The sequence below is a fragment of the Carassius carassius genome, chromosome 26 (genome assembly GCF_963082965.1).
Source record: "Carassius carassius chromosome 26, fCarCar2.1, whole genome shotgun sequence".
In the NCBI taxonomy this organism is placed as follows: domain Eukaryota; kingdom Metazoa; phylum Chordata; class Actinopteri; order Cypriniformes; family Cyprinidae; genus Carassius; species Carassius carassius.
The window spans coordinates 21,459,029-21,466,779 of record NC_081780.1 but is presented as its reverse complement, the minus strand read 5'-3'; positions in this window follow the sequence as shown (position 1 = coordinate 21,466,779).

Here is a 7,751-nt window from a genome sequence, read left to right as displayed (position 1 = left end):
CTTTGTGGTGAAGTCTGTGTGTTTCGCATCTGCACTAATTAGTTTGTGGGCATCTCCGTTAATTGTCATCAGCAGCAGCTGTCACTCATTACACACTCCCTATATATTGGCTTGTCTCACGTCTTGTGTTTGTGAGAACGTTGTTTAATGTCGGTAACTCTGTCTATTGAACCTGAATCTGGTTCGGCAATACCACTAGGCAATGTAGTACTGACTGAAGTAGGTGTGTGTCGACTCTGCAGGTGAGTGTGTCACGTTCGGTGATACAGGAAACACGGAGAGAGAGAACCAATTGCAGGTATGATATTTATTCAGGGGTAATCCAAAAGGGGTAAACAGTCCAGGCAGGGTCAAAACCAGAATATCCAATAAACATTAACAGACAAAACACAAGGCAGGATCAAGACTCTGGATTAGCATAACACATAAGACAAGGACTCCATGACACATACTCAGACAGACCGGGTATAAATACACAGAAGGTGATGAGGGAACTGGAGACAGGTGGGGAATAATTAATTAACTCAAACAAGGAGGAAGGTGACCAAATAAGGGAACAGACAGTTAATAAGGTGACAGACACCGTGGGAAAGGAGGACATCTAGTGGAAACCCAGGGAACACAACCCAGACACTGTGACAGAGTGTCTGTAGGGATTTCAGGGCAGAGAGCTGCACGGTCCGATTTTGTAAATCCGCACCCGCCCGTACCCGCAGTGCTTAAAACCACATCCGACCCGTTTTCCATCAACAGCACTAATTAAAATCTGCACCCGACCCGACTCGCTTAAAATAGAACTGGCACCTGATATCAAATCAGTTAAGCCAATCACATTAGACACACTTTTTTCGAATTTTATTGCCGGTCATACAGACGTTATTTACGGAAAACTCTTTTTAAAAGATATTCGTTTTTTATTCATTTTATCTTAATTTTGACCAATGTTTTATAAATCAATTGCCCGTATTTTATAAATAAGCAGCAAATATATAGCAGACAATGTAACAACCTTAGTGTAATTGACAGAATTACTAAAAAATATTTTGCTACATAAGTTAAATAGTTTTTGTGTCACGCATGCATGTCTATTTCTCTCATATTAAATATAAAACGCATGTGCACTGATATTTTTCCAATGTCTGGATTCCTTTATTAATGGAGTATATAAACACGTTTCAATATATTGGTATTAAATGCATTTTCTGAGAATTTATATTTCAGTTTTTTACTGCAAATGTCAAAATACGTGCTCTTTGGTCCATCAGTGCTTGAGTTACTGATCACATTAGAATAAAATATCTCATGATAAAATACAAAATTGACTGATTTATGAATGTATATGCATAGTTCTCATCAGTCGAAAATACAGATAGACGCTTTCATTTGTTGTATTTTTGATCCTGAAAGAAAACAGAAAAACAAAAGAACGAATCATACCACCGTCTGAGGTTGTGCTTCAAGTCGAACGGTTCACAGCTGAGCATCACGAGAGGCGGATCTGCGCCAGAGCGCACATGTGAATGAGCTGCACAAATTCATTTTCAGATGCAATAAAAAAAAAACAACCCTGAATAGCCTAGATTAGGCCCATATTCACAAATGTGTTAGCTATGGAATGAAATCTCTGATATTCCGATTGTCAAATATACATGCAAGTGGAAGTGTAGCCTATTGTTGTTTAAACACCTTTATAACAATTGCATTAGTTGAGCTGTATGCGCAAAATATCTCAACGAAGAAAAAAAAAACGGAAAAAAAAAACAGCTGGCTGATATTTTACGTCTGTTAATGACTCATGCAGCCGTTCGCGCGGTTGTGATTTTTTTTTTTTTTTTTTTTTTAAGTGGAACATAGGCCTATTTTTACGTTTGCATGTGACTGTTTTGAACCCGTGTTTAGACCCGTGTTTCCCCTGTGTCCGACCCACACCCGTATCCGACACAGTTGGATATTTTTCACCTGTTTCAGCCAAATTTGCGGGTCACCCGTCGGGTACCTGAACCCGTGCAGGACTCTATTTCAGGTTGTGTTTGGGTAGTAACAGAACCCTCAGAAAAATCAACAAGATCATCAAGCTTATCACCACTCTGCCCAGTATGTAACTCAGAATCACCCTTTACATTTAGAAATGACATAACATCTCATCAATAGTATCTTTTAACATCAGCAACTGAACCATTCCCTCATCCTCGGTTTCAAGTAACTGCTTACTGTACATGAACGAGTTGATGTGATCGTAGCATTCCTCCTGATCTCTCTCCACAAGCTCTGACTGGTCCTTGTCTGACACTGGATTCACCGCTCTGGCGACCCGAAGAACATACTGGGGCACACATCACTGGGGATTCCTATTAGCTTATAAACATTTGTAGTCACATACAAGGTTTGTAACTAACCAGGGGCCCGTTCTTCGTACGTCGCTTATTACATCCGAGATCAAATGACACATCCAAGATGATATCATCGTGCTAATAATGATCCGGCTAATTGGGTTCTTCGAACACACCTGTTGTGTATGATAAGTATCGCTGGATTGAGTTATCTGAGATAATTACGCGTTCATGTGTTGGCTTAAAAGGGGATATGTATCGATACTCGAAACCATGATCATCAGGGCAGCGATTGGCTGGTGGCAAGACGGCAATGTAATGATGTCATATAATTTAAAACGACACTTGACGAAAAACTTGACAAATTTCTGGACTTTTAAAAGGAAACAGCCAAACAAACAAAACTACATAAATGTTATAATAGATACATGAAACAGATAATAGATGCATGTTTTTATTTTATTAGAATTTTTTTCATGATTCCCAATTATTTATATTCGCAATTTATAATAGTTGTACAGTCTTTACATTTTTATTTCAATGTAGAAATTATCTATTCATTTCATTTTATATTTGGACAGATTTGTTACGTGACAGCATTAATGTAAGTTTCTTAAGGATCAATATCATGTTATCTGCATCTCCTGCACTCCATCAAGCCACTCTTATAATAGCAGTCATCACTCAAAATAATGCACGACTCTATTATATGTATAGCATGCGTGTAAGACTCTAATACAGTTATGAAGTAGGCTAATAATTTTATGACAAATAAATATTTCAGTGAGTAAAACTGGCTGTGTCTATAGTAGGCTGTTATGGACTACACAGCATTTTTATATTATTTTTAAATAATTTTTAAAATGATTATCATTTTAAATTATTGTCCCTGGATCAGTACGATACTCTTGTAATAAAGTAGCGGTGGTAGCAGACATATTATGAGTATCAGTTCTGGTTGAAAAGAAGCGATCTAATCCTGTTTAGATGAAATAAGCCTGCTCCCGAGCAGGTTTAAGCTTACGGACCTGTTGCTATGACAGCAGCTCCGGGATGAGCTTCGAAGAACCAAATGATCCAAGATCACGCCAAATCGTCAACATTAAAATCCAGCTAACTGAGTTAGCGACGTACGAAGAACGGGCCCCTGGAAATATTAGAAATATTACAGAGAAATCAGTGACGCAGGACAACAGTTGCTCATTCTCCTTTCACTTGGATTATGAGCTCATCTTGTTCTGCGCATCGCTAAATGACCCAGTGTGACGCTACTCATGGTTACTGCCACCCAGTGTCCATTTTATGGAATACATGTCATTATGTGCTTTTTCCATAATCTCTCATTAATATTTAATTATACAAGTCAAAATAAAATAAAATACTATTTCAATAAAAGGAAAGGAAACAAAAAGTAATAATCTCAACAAAACTTATTTTGTGAGTGTCACAATAGGATTGTTTAAAGCCATGGTTCTCAAAGTGTCAGGCCCCCTCTAGTTGTTACGCAGGCGAATCAATAAATTAAACTAATTAATGTTAATACATTTTAATTTAATCTTTGAGTAATTTTTTTTTTTGCACATTTAAGTATGTTACAGTTAATGTACAGTACAGTTTTGTAACTTTTGTTACATAATTACATTTCAAATTACATTTTAATTTAAACTTTTTTTTATTTACCTGTATGTAAGCACAGTGTAGTTTTAATGTTCAAACTGTATTTACCATGGTAAAGTGTCTGACAACAATTAATATTCTTATTAGAATAAAACTGCCTCATTTTTTAACTGTAGAGCTGTAGCTGAATAGTTAGGCCTACTACGCTGCTGAAATGTAATGTTGGTCATTATGGTGGAACTTAATATTTAATAGAAAATATTTTCTAGAGTGATACTTGGTATAAAAAGTTTGAGAACCAATGGTTTTAAAGAAATGGTATACAATGAAATCCTGCTTTTTAAGAACTTTTCAGTAAACCCTTTCTTCTTTCCCCTTGTAGAGTCATCAAGGATCCAGCTTGTTCTTGAAACATTGGTAAGAAATTGTTCATCTGCTACATTGCACTGTCACTTCTGGTAGAGATGCTTTGACCTTTTATGATAGGTTTTGATTGTGCTTAGTTTAATAAAAATGTACTGAATTTTACTTATTTTACTTTTTTTACTACACTGGTGAAATGACCTCCCAATCTCAATTTGTACAGCTTTGAGTCTTTACTCATTTTCAAGAAACATCTAAAGACTCATCTTTTTCACCAGAACTTAACCAACTAATACTAGCACTTTTCCTTCTTTTGTTGTCTTTCATATATATAGATTAAAAAAAACTGGCTATGCATTCTGTACTAGACTAACTGACACTTGTCATGGCACTTGTATACTGTTGTTCTCTTGTTGATCTGACTGCTTCCATTGTACTCATTTGTAAGTCGCTTTGGATAAAATCGTCTGTTAAATGATTATTAGATTAATGTAAATGTTTATACAGGACAAGTATATAGTGCACAAGTGGGAGAGAGTGTAGGGGACGGCGTCAGAAAGGACCTAGCGCTGGGACACTTTCAAGGATCACCCGAAGCACAACCAGACTGTATGCACGAGGCTGCTGGTTCTAACATTTTAGAGTCCCTTTCGGTAGAAATCTCATTCTGCATTCCCCATGGTAAAGAAGACACAGTCCGGGGGGGTTCCCGTTAGAAATCAACTGGTTGAAGGTTCCCTTCTCGAACTGTGCAACATTTTCACTGCACAAATGTACACATCTCTTGTAATGAGACACATTACTAAAACATGTTTTTGAGAGAAACTGTAGTTTTCCACCAAAATAAAAGATCCAATGATTTCAGTCATAAAGGTACAAGGGTTTGTCTTGCAAGTGCTGCAAAAAATATGCATTTATATGCACAAACATTAAAAAAAAAACTTAAATATTATTGTAATTGGATTGTTCTACTACATGTTTTAACAATAAATCCATGCATACTCTGCATAATAAAGTTTGGGATTATTTTCATCTGTTTTATACGGTATGTTTCCAAAATAAAACTGCTGTTTTACAATTTTTTGAGCATGTGGTAGTTTATTGAAGTTGATTGTAAAGCCATTGCTGCCAGTCATTTGATTTTTAGCCTTGCATGTACAGTGTTGATCTAAATGCCAACTAGGATCTAATTGAACATACAATTGTGTCTTTATACACGGTGCAAGGTACGACGGTGAAACAACGTCGTGTTATCAACGTTAATCAACACCTCATTCAGCGTTAATCCAAGGTCTGCAGAACGACCCTAATTCACCCGTAATGAAGGTAAGACGGTGAAACAGCGTCGCGATTTCAACGGTGAATTCACGTCGGAATTTCAATGGTGAATCAACGACGTGATTTCAACGTTGATCCAATTAGCAAAATCAAAAGGTAATTCAACCTTGATTCAACGTTGGGATTTCAACGGTGAATCAACGTCGTGATTTCAACGTTGATCCAATTTGCAAAATTGAAAGGTAATTCAGCGTTGATTCAACCATGGTACCTGACGTTGTTTCAACGTTGAAATGCTGGCTGGGATAGCATGCATATGATCCTTTGTGTAAAGGTCTTATTTTAATTTTTGATGAGTAGACTGTAGCCTAAGACTATCTTACGTTTAAAATTAACTCACTGTAAATGTTTGAATATTTTTTAAAGATGTTACAATGTTATATCATAATGTTATTGTTGTTTTACTTCTTCCTTTTATCTCATTTTACAATTACATTAATTTCGCAATCCGTCCCTTTGCGCCACATGGCGGTAGTTTCGTGAATGATTTTAACACGTGACTGAATTACAGTTACACGCGGCGGTAAAGCCCAATTAGGCTGTCTACCTACTGTAATATCACAGACTGACTGCAGCCATGAAACAATTTCTGCGGGCATGCAGGGTCAAGTATCGGCCTTGACAGGCCTTATTAACAAAAACTTTTCATGTATTCAGTTTGAACTGAATACATTTAGCCACAGAATGCCAGTGAAGTTGGTGAAGGATGAGAGTATTGTGTGCAGATTTTTTTGTTAAACGTAAGGGCTCAAGCAGCAGAGTTTTATACCATTTGGAGGCGATTCATAACTTTGCCAGGTAAGGCGCTACCCAGCTAACAGGGAACGTTCCCAGAACATTCACTAACGTTCTTTAAAAGTTGTGTAAATTTAGTACAAAACGTTATTAAAATAATAGAAGGGAGTCACTTGCGCTTCAGCCTGGTTGGTGCTCACGGAACAGGACACATAATTAAAGAGAGGAAGACCAAGGTCTAGCTCGGACCAAGGAAACAGAACCGGAGCACACAACGTTTAATAATTTATTAATAAAAACTGACTAACGTTTCGACGCTCATGCGTCTTCTTCAGAGTCAAACAATGAATGGCAACATACAGATTTTATAGCATTGAAGTTCAAATCATTGGCCACAAGCCTAGATGGGTGTGGTACATCAATTAATTAATCATAATTAGGCACTCAGGTGTACACCAGTGTGAATTACAAAAAGCATGAGAGACCCAGTTCTTCATTCAGACCATTAGGTTCCACTGTGTTAAGAGTGAAAACCCAGAACGCCTCTCTTTGGTACTTGACTATATCGCCGCCTCGTTGAGAGGGTAGAATTCTTTCAATCCCCCAAAATTTTAAGGACGCATTAGAGGCGTGATTAGCTTGTACATAATGTCTCGCAATTGCATAGTCCATATTACAGTTCCGAATTGCTGCTTTATGTTCTGCAATGCGTAATTTAAGGGGGCGTTTCATCTGACCTACATACACTAAACCACATGGACATTTCAACATATAAATCAAATGGGTGGTATTACAATTAATAAAGCAGTTAATCTTGTATTTTTTACCTGACTGAGGATGGAAAAATTGCTTAGTATCATTTGAATTAGAGCAATGGGTACAATGTCCACATCTATAAAACCCCACAGGAGGAGCCTGCAACCACGTAGATTTAAGTGAAGGGTTCATGGTTGTGTGAACCAACCTATCTCAGTGAGCGCGGATGCTTAAAAGTAATGCACGGCGATTCTGCACATATATCTTTAAGAGCTGGATCGCTCTGCAAGATGTGCCAATGTTTCTTAATCACATGCTTTATTTCTCCGCCAATATGAGAGAACTCAGTGGAGAAGCAAAGTCTTTGTCTAGAGACGTGTTTGGTTTTAATCAAGAGATGTGATCCTTGCGTCGATCTAGCTCGTTCATAAGCTGCGGAGATGTCGTTTTCAGTATAGCCCCTATTACGAAAGCGTTCTTTCATTTCTACTGCTCCGCGCTCAAACTCGGCATCATTACTACAATTTCTTCTAAGCCGTAAAAATTGGCCAATAGGAATATTTTTAATAAGTTGTTTAGGATGATGGCTATCTGCTCGGAGGATAGTATTTC